Source organism: Phoenix dactylifera, chromosome 10 (genome assembly GCF_051530095.1).
Source record: "Phoenix dactylifera cultivar Ajwa chromosome 10, Ajwa_hap1_PhDact_Kaust_v1.1, whole genome shotgun sequence".
Taxonomy (NCBI): domain Eukaryota; kingdom Viridiplantae; phylum Streptophyta; class Magnoliopsida; order Arecales; family Arecaceae; genus Phoenix; species Phoenix dactylifera.
Window position 1 is genome coordinate 29,751,558 of NC_143199.1, and position 13,232 is coordinate 29,764,789.

Sequence of the window (13,232 nt, forward strand, 5' to 3'; positions counted from 1 at the left end):
CCATACAAGCTAAAAAAACACAAATATTATAATAATATTGCTTTCTATTTGTAGTTTAGTTCGATTGCCTCCTGAAGTATGTGGATCAGCCACCAAGGTGGTAGCCTAATGGTACTGGGCGGAGATTCTAACCTCATGGTCCCAAGTTCGAGTCGCTGCGGCGACGATTAAAATGTGGCTTCGGCCACTGCTTGGACATGAGGCATAGGATCGCTCTTGGACCGCTAGTAGCCGGGGTGGTGCCAGGTGTGACGTACTCACACTTGGGACTCGAGCCAGAGCCCAGAGAGGTAGCTGAGCTGGGCCCATGGGTGGGGAAGGCATGCGTAAAACTGGTCGGGGTGCCCAACACACTGCCATTTCTGCCCACATCGAACATTCTCCTGACGGGGCAGGGGCCCAGTAGGGGCTGCTACGCGGGGTGGGCTTGTCCCTTCCTCCCTCCTACCCTTTTTGTTTAGCAAAAAAAAAAAAGTATGTGGATCATTTCCATTTCATGTTTGAACTACTAGAGATGTTTTTTTGCACGTCACTCACCAGCCATCTATGGATTACAGAATGGTAGGTGAACAAATTAGAAGGAGAGGTTCGTCTCAACTTCTGTCGTCTGGTTAACATGGGCAATGATACGATTACAGTAGGCCTCTCTCGTGAAGGGAGAGGATCCATCGTATGTTGGTTTATTAATAAAATATTTAATTTAAAATTTTAAGATTTTAAAATTTTATATTAGATATTTATGTAAACATAAACCTAGTTAAAAAATAAAAACTTATCTTAGACTCCCAAATAATTTAATTTTTTTTAAATAGATAAGATTTAATTTTTTATCTTTATTTCTCTCTCCTCTCTTAAAATTCAGTGGAATGTGATTTTTCTTCTCATAGGATGCCGAAGAGATTCTTTAGAAATGAACTCTTGGAAAGACTTTCCACAGCAAAGAGATGCAGTCTCACGAAAAGATGCATATGATCTAATGGTGATTTCAAAGGACACAACTCTAGATAGATTATATGAAGAAAAAGGATAATTAAGGATCTAATCATACTCACCCTTTCACATTTATAAATAAAAAATGGATCGTACCTTTCATCTATCAGAACAACATTCCTTTCCATCTGAATAACACCAAAATTAGAAAAGATAATTAAGAACACTAAGTGAATGAACTTAAGTACACCTATTAAGCATTTGAGACGAGGATTGTGCCCCATATAAGATAATTGAGAGAGATTGCTCCAATTAAATTTGCTGATTTAGCTAGTTCGTGTTCAACCCTAACTCTTTTTGGTTAGAATGCACTTTAAGGAGACCATGAAGCAGTTCGTTGTATCTTGGGAATAAACACCCATCAATTATTTGCACTTAGGGAGGGCGAATTTTACTCTAAAGGAAGCACCTTTCATAACCGGGCTTGAATCGGACAATATCAAAACTTAATTTATTTATTCAGCGTGTGCATGACGCTATTAATTAAATATTGAAGATAAAATAATAAAATCATATGAAAAAGATTTATAATATTGTAGCATATAGATTATTCTAATAGCATGCTCCTCAACAAACACTAATTCGAACTTTAGTTTCCGAGGTAAAGCAATTCTTATATACAAGTCTTACTCGTAGAGTGGCAAATGAATTGGGTCGAATGCTAATCGGGTCAAAAATTCGTCAACCAAAATCCAACCTCTTTATTAAACACGTTAAAATTTCATATCTGAAACTAACCTATTTATTAAATAAGTAACCCAATTCAACCCATATAATCCATTTATTAAATAGGTCAAGTCGAATTAAATGGGTTACACAGATTTTTAATGTGTAAAATGGATTTGCACAAGTTAAAATGGTCAAAGGTCTAAATCTGAACCTATTCTATTTAATAAATAAGTTTAGATATGTTGATCTATTTATAATCCAAACTCAATCACGTCAAATTAAAATTTTTTTAATTAAAATGAATCATTTATGAATTGGACTGACGTGTCGGATCATAAATTGTCATCTTTATCTGCAAGTTCCTATAAAAATGTTGTTCAAGATATTTGGTGCCCAGGTTTGAAAGCTAGCTACCAACAATATTATATCCACTGTCGTAAACTCTTATGCGCAGAACCCATCAGCAAGAAGGAGCTCATGATTCATGCCGCATGCAAGTAAATTTCGTGTGCACGTAAACATCTCTGCCGACATGCACGCAAAGATTTTTATTTTTGGCATAATTCGAAAGACCAAGAGTAGACTCAAGAGGTGCCATTTTCCATGCACAAACCCTATCATGCATTCGTGGGTCCACGCACTGTAAAAGTGGGTCCCACCTCCCTACTTTTATCTGCTTTCACTCGATCAAATACGTCACCAACAGTCAATGCAATAAATTCTTGGAGAAGGACATGGTGGACTTGGAGGGCAACATCAAAACCCTAATTTTCGGATCAAAATGAGAAGATAAAGAGACCACTCATGCGTTGGTATCTTAAACTATAGAGGATGCCACCCTTTTGTGCAGCCTACTGTGCCCACGATGGCTGAAAGGGATAGGACCCATTCCCAAGTGAAGCAAATGGCTCACCTACCGGGCCTTCCACGACCAAAATTATTGAATTGCATGATATTTTTACTATCCACCCTATGTAGACTTAAGACAATGTGACCCCACTGTATATATGGAGGCATCCGGTTGCATTAATCCAAAAGAGGAAGAGACAATTAATGTGATGTTGCGAACACATTTTGCTCATGTATTTGACCTTGTATTATGTTAAAATCTTCTAGATATCGGCTTTCGTACGTAGCGGTTTGCAAAACATGTTTGCAGGTATTCGATAATCTTGCTATCGATTAGTTGAAGTAATTAATTTTTTTTAACCAAATGACATTGCGATTTTTTGTTATTACAAGTAATAGTAAGTAAAGGCATGCGTATTATTTTATTTGCGATAAATCTATTCATTGTCAATTTTGCAAATAATATTATTAACTTTACTATAAGGATCGATAATAATTATGAAGGGTTTTGTTACTTGGGCATAGATGCATGATTGGAAATTAGTAGTGTCTAGATAATTAAGGATGTAACACCCTTTCGTATAAGCTGCATCTAGATGCGAAGATGGATAGAGGAACAATTGGAAAATCACTCTCCCTCTCTCTCTTCCAAAACAAAATTAAAGAACAGATTGCCCTACTAATCATTTCATTAAGAGGTTAAATGGTTGCGAAAGAGAGCATCACAAAATACAAGAATACTTCAAAAAACTCGACTCTTTTGACATCGATGATAGTATCAGCTGCTTGCTTCAAAACTGCTTAAAAGATTGTTCTATTCCTCTCTAATCAGATAAGTATGGTGAGGAAGGTTCCATTCTCCTATCATGCTCTTCTTGAAAAGTCACCTATTTATCTTATAATATTTCAAGGAAGATTTTCATATTGCTTGTGGCAATTCAATTTTATCTACATGTAGGTATGATTCATGAGATGTGAGAGTTTCTATCCACACAAGCTTAGTTATAACAAAACTTCTAGCATCAGCAATGATCCTCTTATCTCTTTAGCATGACAGGCTTCTCTTTTGAAGACATGCATAGAAATTCTAACGAGGTGCCCCAATGTCTACCACCCAACCCCATTCTTCCCTGCTGATACTGACTAACTAGAATCTTGCTTGTGCCAATAAGACCATGAGAGGCTTCTGTGTGCGGAGAAAGGGAAGAAAATGAAGAGGAGCTCCAGGGAGGCAAGCCACTGTAGAGGCAGACATGGCTAGAGATAGAAGAGAGGTAGTTTACAAGGAGGGTGCTATCCTAAGGATAGCACACGTCTACAGAGAGGCAAACAGTGCGGCTAATTGGGTAGGTGGACCATATGTCAGTCCCTACTGCGTTGTATGATCTTCTTCTTTCTGACTCTACTGGCTGCCTTCATACCCGTCGAGTGTGAGCCGCCGTTGTACCAAAAAAAATAAATAAATAAAAGAGATGTAGTTACTCGTTTGGTTCATAGGAATATAAGAAGAAAAGTATGGTCAACAAAAAAAATTCATATTTAATTAAAGTTTTCAAAAAAAAAAAATCTTATAAGAATAATATTTTCATATTTCACCAAAAAAAATAGCGTGAAATATGAGAAAATTTAATTTCTATTGGCTGAAAATTATAGAATTTTTTTTTCAAATATGATCTTTTTAAGCTTTTAAATAGAACAAGATAATATTTTTTTCTTTATTAATGTAACAACCTAAAACCCCACCCAATATGACTCGTCGGAAGATATTATTTGGATTTCTTGATTTTGCATAATTATCCAAAATCTACCCAGCGAATAATCGATGTAGGACTAAATACACGCCCACACGGATTTTCATAATTAAAAATATAACTAATATTTTATACAATTTTCTTAAAAAAATTAGGGCCACTCTCCAGAATGTTACATTGTTTTCTTATAGCCAACCAAACATGCAACAATTAATTTTTACATGTATCATATATTTAGGCATTTGTTCTAAAAAAAATAATTTTTAGAGAAAAAAAAATTTCCTCATGCTCGCTATAATTACCTCACCAGCCATGGCCGCTTGGCCTTGAAAAAGGCTATTACTGCTGGAATCATAACCCATTAATAAAAAAGAAAAAATAAAAAATCCATTGGACCAATAGCATCCCTCCGGAGCATTGACCTTAGATCTCTCCCAACCGAGTCTATCCAGTGTGGACGGACCCCAAAGTCGTGCTTCATCTTCGTGGAATGTGAGCCACATGTGGATGTGGCCCCCACCGTGAGAACCGGAGAGCGGTGCCACGTCACCTTAGCAGTGAAGTGGAACCCTACATCATTGGACACGTCCTCTAATCCGGTGGCCACCAGGTAGCCTAGACCCCAACCCCACCCCAACACCTACCCACGCGTGGACCCCATCTATATCCACTTGGACCGGTTCCAAGTTCAAACACTTGGGCCGTAAGCGAACCGGACCGGGCTGGCCCTGAGTTGATTTAAGAGATGGTCACTATTTTAGCCACTGTTTGTTACGATGGCCAGTATAGACTAATCGATCTCCATAAAAATAACATTTTTAACTCAAGATGCTGGCATGAATAAATAAAAGTGTTATTTCTCAGCCATTATTCATTTCGTTTCATTGTAATGACTAATAATTATTATTTCATCAACCAATCCGGGATTAAGCCTAGTAAATGATGGTTGTCATTAATGTCGCAATGTAAACTAACAATTTGAGAAGGGATAGATGTTTCAGTTCTATATCCTTCGATTTTTTTATAAAATTTCTTAGCTATGTTCAATAAGAGTTGGGGTCTTTTGTACTTTGGGGTTAAATTGAATACTTCAATTCATTTATCATCCATGTATTGCAAAAGAATGGATAATTGAGCATGGCCTTAGGTGAGATCTTGCTTTATTATTGATTTTTCCGCTGCACATGGATGGTAGATTATTTAGAACTAAATATTTCTGGTTTTGGTTTAACTTGAAACAAGGAGGAGCTAAATTCGATCGATAGATATATCAAGTGGAGTGCACCTTAGATTAGAATTTTATCTATATTAGATCCAACTCAATCAATATCTTTTTTTATTAATATGAGAAAACAAATTATAATCTAGATTTTTTTTTAAGAGAAAGAAAGAAAAAACCATCCATGATATGCTTCACCCAAAACTTTAACCCAAAATTTTTGTTACTAAATAAAGTGGTGTAACCACTAAGAAAGCCTGAAGCAAGATAAGTAGAAATCGATATTTTATATGCTAAAATAGTTCCTAGCTCCATTAAAAAAAGTCATCATTATATAATCAAGTTCTCGCTATCCATCGTGATAGTTGAACCCTAAACTTGATAAATCTTGTAAGGACCATCACCAATAATATTATTATTTACTTACTTGTAACACACGAATATTTCTTGAATTATCTGCGAATATAACTCATCAGTAAACCTTAAGTTTACATAGAATTCAGAATAATTGTGCAGTTTTGGATTGATCTGTTTATGAAGAATAATTCAATCAGGAGAGAGACTGATAATGACTCAAGATTTTTTAAGAAATTGGGAAGGCAAAGACTAGTTACTTTTTTGTCCAATAAAAAAAATTAATTTGATGATTCACAAAATAATGTCAATATTTTTGAAAATTAAATATGTAGAATTTCGGCGAACACTTGAGCCCCTACGATGGCCGGTCCAGGGGGCTACTGGGACCCATCCTCACCTGATGGAGCCCTACTCTAAGCGTCACCCCCCTAGTCCTCTGGTTGGGTCCCAAAACTAGTGCGTATCAAAGAACAAACAGCCTCTCACTCACCATTCACCAATATCGTGGTCACAACTTAGGAAGAGCAGCACTGTGGGACCCACCCTCCCATGTGCCCTTTCTCTCTGTCTCCACCGGCTCCTGCTGCTCCTGCCGCTCAATCATTAGGCCCCCCTCCCCCTCTCTCCAAACCATCTCCTCTCTCTCTCTCTCTCTCTCTCTATCTCGTCTTTCAGTAGCTCTGTTTTCTGTTTCTCGTTATTCCGAGCTTATTCGAAGCTTATTTCAGTTGGATGACGACGCCTGACGGCGGCGGGCAGGGATCCAGGGGTGCTAATGGCACGGCGTTGGCCGTCAAGAAGCCGCCGTCGAAGGACCGTCACAGCAAGGTGGACGGTCGCGGGCGGCGGATCCGGATGCCGATTATCTGCGCCGCCCGCGTCTTCCAGCTGACCCGCGAGCTCGGCCACAAGTCCGATGGGCAGACCATCGAGTGGCTGCTCCGCCAGGCCGAGCCATCCATCATCGCCGCCACCGGCACCGGTACCACCCCCGCCTGCTTCTCCTCCGCCGCCCCCCGTTCCGCTGCCGTCCACTCTATCTCCTCCCCCTCCTCCTCCTCCGCCGCCGCCGCCACCGCCGCCGCAGACCACAAGACCCCCTACCACCTCCTCCCCCCGCCCGCCACTGCCCCCGCCCCCTTCATCCTCGGCAAGCGCCTCCGCTCCGACGACGACTCCGCCGCAGGCGGCGGCCCGGTTATCGGCCCGGCGGGGGGTTTCTGGACGGTGCCGGCCAGACCGGACTTCGGGCAGCTATGGAGCCTCGCGGCGCCGGAGATCATCGCCGCCCAGCCGGTCGGCGAGGCCTCGGCCTCTAGGTTGGGGAACTACTTTCCTATCGCCCAGGGGCACCTCAACCTGCTCGCCTCGTTGTCGGGGGCGCCGACAACTGCGGCCGCGGCAGCGAGCAGAGAAGACGAGTCTCGTTGATTGTTTCGGGTTCTCAGGTTAGTGTTAGGTTTTAACTTTTAAGATTGGATGAAAAAAGGTCGAAGCTTGTGGAATTGGCTGTAGTACTTCGCCCGCTGTCTTTCTTTTTCTTTTCTTATCCCTTTGTTTGTGAGGCTTTGCTCGAGCAGTGGAGAATTGGGATTCGTGAAACGGCTTTGGTTCCCTGAGCTACTCAACAAATAACAAGACTGGTTACAAAAGGAAGGAACTTGGAATCAAAAAATTACTACTGTACTCAATGGAAAGATGGTAGCCTTACTATTTCCTGTTCTGCCGTGGAGAATGTAGGATACTGAAGGCGTCATCAGTCCTCTTGTCTTCCTGCAAGCCACCGGGAGAAAGGCTCTTATTGGAAATCTAGGTTTCCTGGAATCAGATGGCTCTATAAGTTCAAGGAGCAGTATTGGAATTCGGTTTGATTGAATAACTGGCAATGGGAATGTTGTAAGTTGGTTAATTTATCATCTTGGCCGCTGCAGAGAAGAATTTGGATTTAATAAGTGATCTCAGGTGCCTTGATAAAGAGGGCTTGGGAACCTAGTGGTTTTGGACTCAAGCCTCGGGTCTCTTCCTCCACTCTATTTATTGCTGCGTCAAGTGTGGAAATGGCTGCAGAAAACCTCTGTTGTAAGGCTGTAAGTTCTGTTATTTCAACTTTCATCTCTATCTTAGTCATTTCTCCTGGATTTATTAGTAAGGAAATAATGAGTGTATGTATGTATTTATGCATTGTTTGGAGTGTATGATGCTAATAAAAGTGTACCTGTTCCTGTTGCTGATGACACTTGCAGTTGTGTGCTAAATTATTTAGTTTACTGTGAAGCACTGATCATTCATCAAATGGGCAGAGGATGATTGATCAGTGGCTCTGGGAGCTTGCTATAGGCAATAGGGAAAAGCGTGTCTTTAAAATTTTGCTTATTTTCTCTAGCATACGTTCTTCATTTCCTTCAAATATGACATATAAACACCTCTGCATGCTGCTTACTATATTCACTCATTCTTTACTTTTACCTCCCTAAAATTAAGCTCATGATTATGGTTGTATGAATTATTGAAAATTCAAAGTTGAAAACTTGATTAAATCTCTATGTTAGCGTGGAATCTAGAGATCCAAACTTGTGTTGTTTTATCTGCAGGGAGCTTTTTATGCTTTGGTTGCTTATTTATTGTTGTTGTTGTTGTTGTTTATGTCTCTTGACATGCTGGCTCTGACTGTTCTGGAGTAGATTTTTCCTTTCTTCTTATTCTACCAGCTTCATTTCCACTATGCCTTGTACAGCGTGTTGTTGTTATTTATGTGCCTTGACATGCTGGCTCTGGTCAAGCTGGAGTAGATCTTTGCTTTCTTCTTATTCTACCAACCTCTTTTTCGCTGAGCCTTGGACAATTCAATGTACATGGTCAAATGAATTGTCCAAACAAACCATTCTTCTTCGATGACCAATCAGTATTCATATTTATTTGTGCTTACCAGATCGAAGAAGCATGTTTCTCATGGTCATTTAGTCTTGTACCTCCAAGGACAAATTAACTACTCGAGGCCTGTTACTTACAGTTGGTTCGTTTATAAAAGTATCTTTCCTTATTCTCCTGTCTGATTTTAGTTGAAGAAGATTCATGAGAAAAGTTGACATAGATATGAGTAAATTCTCCTGCATGATGTTTTTCCTATCAGTTTTTCTTTGCTGCATGAATTGTTTTCACAATTAAACAAAATGCACAAAAAATAAGTAGGTATTATAGGTAAATGCTCGCTTTGGTGGTGTTTATCAGAGTACTTTGCCTAGAATAAACTGTGTTTGTCCGCTGGTAGCCAATATTATCTCTAAAATAACATTCTTTAAAAGCAGAATATGTCATGGATGATGGATCTTAGAGAGTCTTGCTTTCGGCAGTCTAAGTTAGATTATTTGTCGTTACAAATGATAATGATGATGTGAATTTGATTTTCTCTTGCCATAGCAATTTCGGTTGGTGGAACCAATCTTTCCACCACAATATCCCGAAATCTGGCTAGATTCTTGGGCTCTTATGATTGAATTGTCTTGCTTTTGTTTATTTTATCTTTGTTTTAGCAAGCACTGTGGTATGGACATTTCAAGATTACTGGATCCTTTTTTGAACCATTTATCGTATGAAAAGACGGTGGAACAAATTGTCTTCAGCATCTTTGAGATACGATACGGAGGATGAGAAACTTTTATATTGCCAGCACCAGTTTTGGGTTTTGAATTCAAAAGAGCAATTTGTGTGCAACTAATGAAAATGGAAGTTGGCCAAAGATTTCGGCTTAAGATGGTCAAAAGTTCTTGCTGAATGGCCTTGAAGTCTGGGGTCGCCTACCTTTCCTGGAATAGCGGTATCAGGAGTTGAGGAGAAAAAAAAAAAAAAAGAGTTCTTTGAGCAGCTATATTTGACTTCGAACACTAAGAAGCATAGTACATTATACTGGTCCGAACCAGATGGTATACTGACACTTGGTACACCAAAAAAAATTCATACCATATTATGCTGATACTGTGCTAATGTGGCATCGGTATACAGAGAAATGGCGAACTTTGTTAGAAAGTGCTTTTGATAGGGTGTTTTGACTTTTGACACTTGCATTAAATTGCACTGGAGCAGTAGTTGTCCTTACCAACTCGGCATTGGTTGAATTGATCAATTTTATTGGACTGGATTGAGGTTTTGTTGGCTGAGCCCAGGTTATCCTCTGGGATTGCATGGTTGTAGTTCAAATGCATACGTAGAGATGTATCATGCATGTTTAAGTTAAAATGAGTAGCTTTCTGTGCATATATGTCTTTTAATAGGGAAAAGAATTAGAAGGAACTGTGGAACGAAGTATTTTGCTTATTATTCCAGCTATGACATGCTTGCATACCAATGGCGTTCCTTGGTGTTTGTTCTGTTTGCGCCTTTCGTCCGTCTTACCTCAGATATCACGTCTGGCTTCGCATTTGGCATCGCCTATCTCTGTACTCGAATGGCAGTACTCGAAAAGGCTTGCCTCCGGCATGCTTGCGACATCGAGTTGCTTGTGGAGACGTGCAATATTGCAATCGTCCAAATCCACCAAAAGCTTCAGAATCTTTCTGAGCAATCATTGATGTCCTTTGTCACCGCCCAAGCAACCACTTTCTGGTTGTAAAAATTTCTCGTTTTGATCTTGTTGATAACTGGGCTTTTAAAGTTAGATCCCCTACCGTGCATGAGATAACCTTTGGATAGAAAGCAGAAGTTATTTTAGCTTCATCGGCCTCCAAGCCATGCATGCAGTGTCACGGATTCGTTGCTTGCAATATTAATATGACCATGCAACTTGATTAAATCATTGGCTGATATGACTCCTAGGAATCTATTTCTCCTATTGTACCATGTTGCTGCCAAGAAAACAACGAACAACCCTTACCAAGAAACCTTGATAAAGTTGGCCTGCTTGAAATCTCTGTGCTCTGTCACTTCTTTGGATTTCTCTTGTTCATTTAACATTTGTCATATCCTTGATAGCAACTATAAACCTAGAGGTGCATGGATTGGATCCCATCTTTTCAGCACGTCAGAAGGTAATTCTGAAACTTAGCATAAAGCTCACTCTAGGTGAAGCCGTGAAGGCTTAAACGTCCCACAGAACTAATACCATATTATTAGTCTACAGATCATAAAAAGTTGCTTCTTTACGAATAATTTCAATCTCAGAGATTGCCCGACTTCGAGGCTCTCGCCGTTGAACGAGGCCCAGGACCAAACCCATGACCACGGTACAGCCTTTCTTAACATTTTGTAGTCTATGGTCGGCCGATCCTTTGGGTGTGTCATTTTATATAGATTAGGATCTTGGTATATGCGATGCATGACAGACAAAGCATGGATGGTTATGATTCATTCATTTGTTTGATATATATTTTTTTGTTAATGTTTTTGTCTTATACGAGAAGTGTGAGATGCCATTTTGGATTATTAATAATCCGATTCCTCGAAAATTTCGCTATCTTGTTTCTTCTTATTTAGTACTCTTTGGACTTCTTGGTTAGAGTGTGGTCAATAAAAAAATTTAAAAATATTTTTTATTTAGTTGAAGTTTTTTTTAAAAAAGAGATAAAAAAAGAGGGACTACACCACTTATGGGGTCGCAATGGCCGATATTTCTATTTATTATTTTAAAAATTTATAATGCTTCTATTGTACTGGATGGAATTTCAATGAGTTAGATTCATAAGAACTAGAAAGTCGTAGTTTTCCAATCAATAAAAATTACTTTACTTAAGAAAGACTAGGAGTAGTTCAATCATGAGATTTATTTGTTTCGGTATTTGCAGAATTTGAGTGTGTGACTTTCTTATTGAAATAAGATTTTCATGTGAAATATTGAAAAAAATCATGAAAGATGACAAAGCTACTTTTCTACTGGTTGAAAATTAAAAAAAAAATTTCTAAAAATATTTTTAAGCCATTATGGATAAAATATTCCACTTAATTAAGTGTATAATAAGTACTTTATACAATTTTATAAAAATAGATGCACAACCAAATATAAACTTATATATATGACATTTTCTTATGATCAATCAAGCGTGCCAAAACTGATATTATATTTTTAGAAATTATCTTTTGAAAGAAAAAATTTCAGCGACCAAACAAATCTTGCCGGGGAATATCTTAGTTTATTCTTCACATGAATAATAAGATACGGATAAATGATCATAATGAAGAATGCTACGGCAAAGGTTGCTTCGTAAAATAGTATCATGTACTATATTGTTAAATTTAATAAAAGGAATTAACAAATTAATTGTCTAAAACTGAGGAGGCACGTTTTTGAAAGATTTGTCTTTTTTTTTATTGGACATTTCGAAGACTTGTCGCAATGAGAAATAAGCTGCCCTATCTTTAAGGAAGATTAGTACTTTTGAGGTTAGTTAGTTGCATTCTTGAGTTGACGTTTTTTTATTGCCATCAAATATATGGAAAAAAAAATTAAAAACATCTAACCATCAGTAACCATTCATCATTTAAATTTTGGCCTAAATTGCATTGTAGTTTCATGAAAAGTGAGAAACCAGATACAAGGAATGATGCTAGTTCCAACTATCAAAATCCTATCTGATTTACAATGGACTTAAGCTAATATGATAAGGCTTAGCCTCAAGCAATTTAACAACTTTCCAAACAAAATTGAATATATAGCCTTGGTGGTGTCATTTACTATTTTTTCATGTTTTAAATGACTTAATAGCCATACGACTTATTTTTATATTTTATTAAAAAATAGAGATATAACTTGTACATTTGTTTATATTGTTATTTTAAATTTGAAGATTTTTTCAAAAAAATAAAATAGTTTTACAAGACAGAGGCTCTACCACCGAGCTGTAGGGGCTTTTAATTTGCTTTTTCAAGGGAGACTTCTAATGTAGAACTTTCATAAGATGTGCTATTAATTTTTTTTTCAGATAAACATGGCTCGCCGACATCAATTCTTCCCCGAAGGTTAAAGACAATAGAAATGAAACTCTCAAATTATGAGTATACTTATCAAAATATATGGAATGATTAAGATAATCAATAGTTAAAATAAGGGATTCTAGTTGTTCATTACTACCTATCATGCGCATCACACATGCAAACTGTAGTAGTTGTTTGATTGCTAGCAAATGCCTTATGGTTAGCATGCATATACTTGGATGATCGAACTTGTAATAAGGTATTCTAAGGCTCTAGTCATGTAATACTTTCGTATCCTATGCATAATGTATTTAGATTGTTAACATAGGCTCGAGGGACTCAAATAATGAAAATGTAGAGATGTATGGGATGATTGGAATCGTATTAGTATCGATGGTGCAATTACTTATCATTGTATGATAGATGACAAGTCCTAAAAAGGTATGGAACATCTTATACAAATCAGTTCATACTATATAAATCAATTAAGTTACATA

At 38.0% G+C, this 13,232-nt stretch overlaps 1 pseudogene across 1 annotated transcript; it reads left to right on the top strand.

Moving 5' to 3' along the window:
• The first annotated feature begins 6,429 nt into the window (after positions 1 to 6,429).
• Positions 6,430 to 10,174, top strand: LOC103722268 (transcription factor TCP7 pseudogene; annotated as a pseudogene). The gene is made up of 2 exons (XR_015969484.2): positions 6,430 to 7,922; positions 9,366 to 10,174. The product of XR_015969484.2 is annotated as a transcription factor TCP7 pseudogene (transcript).
• The last annotated feature ends 3,058 nt before the right edge of the window (positions 10,175 to 13,232 follow it).